A 1,064-nucleotide genomic window follows, 5' to 3' on the forward strand; every position below is an offset into this window, starting at 1 on the left:
AAACTCCCAAGCTTTGTCCTCAGTTATAGTACCTACTTTGCATTAATATGGCAGTAATAATTGTGTATTATAAAAGAAATGTCATTTAAACTTGTTGTTGACTGGATGGGAAATGGTCTATTAAACACTATGAAGCAACACAGAGAAAAATACTGTATGAAAACATCACATGCACAGAGTGGGTCTGCATCGTGCAGCATAAAAACAAAAAACACACAATCATAAATATTTGCACATCCCCAATGGATTACATGCTCAGCGAGAAACTCACATGTTTTCAGATGTACTGTGACACGCCACAACTGATGCCCCACAATGACGTTCTCTCATTCAAATTTGGCACAAAACCAATTATTATATAACTTCAGCAAGTACCTCAACATTTAGAAAACAATTTGTAAAATAAAAGAAAGAAAGAAAAAAAAATTACGTACATGGATTTCAAGATTTGTCCTTTGCTACAGACTGCATTAACAACATAGCAAATGGCTGGTTAACTTAGCATGGAGTGCGAGGTTCATCACTGAAACACATGGAAATGAGATGCCCGGGTGTCTCAGCTGTGTCTCCAATGCTACTCAATCAACAGGGATGTGAATTTAGCAACTACATGAGGTACAGTGAATTGTGTTTGTGATTTTGTTCTTTTTTTCTAAGTACAATGACCAAACACACACACACACACACACACACACACACACACACACACACACACACACACACAATACATAATTTATACTTCAGTAAGTATCCATGAACAAAAATAGAATTCTATTTTCCTATATTTACATTCAAAAAGAAAAAAAATATATAAAAAAAAAAAACTTTGTTTTGAGCTCCAATCCATTTTGAAATTTCACTGTTTTTATTCTTGTTCTCTGATTGTCCTTTAATTCTGTTCTACTGACACTTTTAGAGCCAATAATGGCTAATAAATACAATAAAATGTCTATATGCACTAGAGAGCTTCAAATACAATATACAACACAAACATACATGAGCATTAAAATGTGCTACTGAAGTCCGGTGTGTCTCAGTTGGCCAGAAACTACGCGAGCCACTCC

The sequence above is a fragment of the Sinocyclocheilus anshuiensis genome, unplaced genomic scaffold (genome assembly GCF_001515605.1).
Source record: "Sinocyclocheilus anshuiensis isolate Anshui unplaced genomic scaffold, SAMN03320099.WGS_v1.1 scaffold1099, whole genome shotgun sequence".
NCBI classification, from domain to species: Eukaryota; Metazoa; Chordata; class Actinopteri; order Cypriniformes; family Cyprinidae; genus Sinocyclocheilus; species Sinocyclocheilus anshuiensis.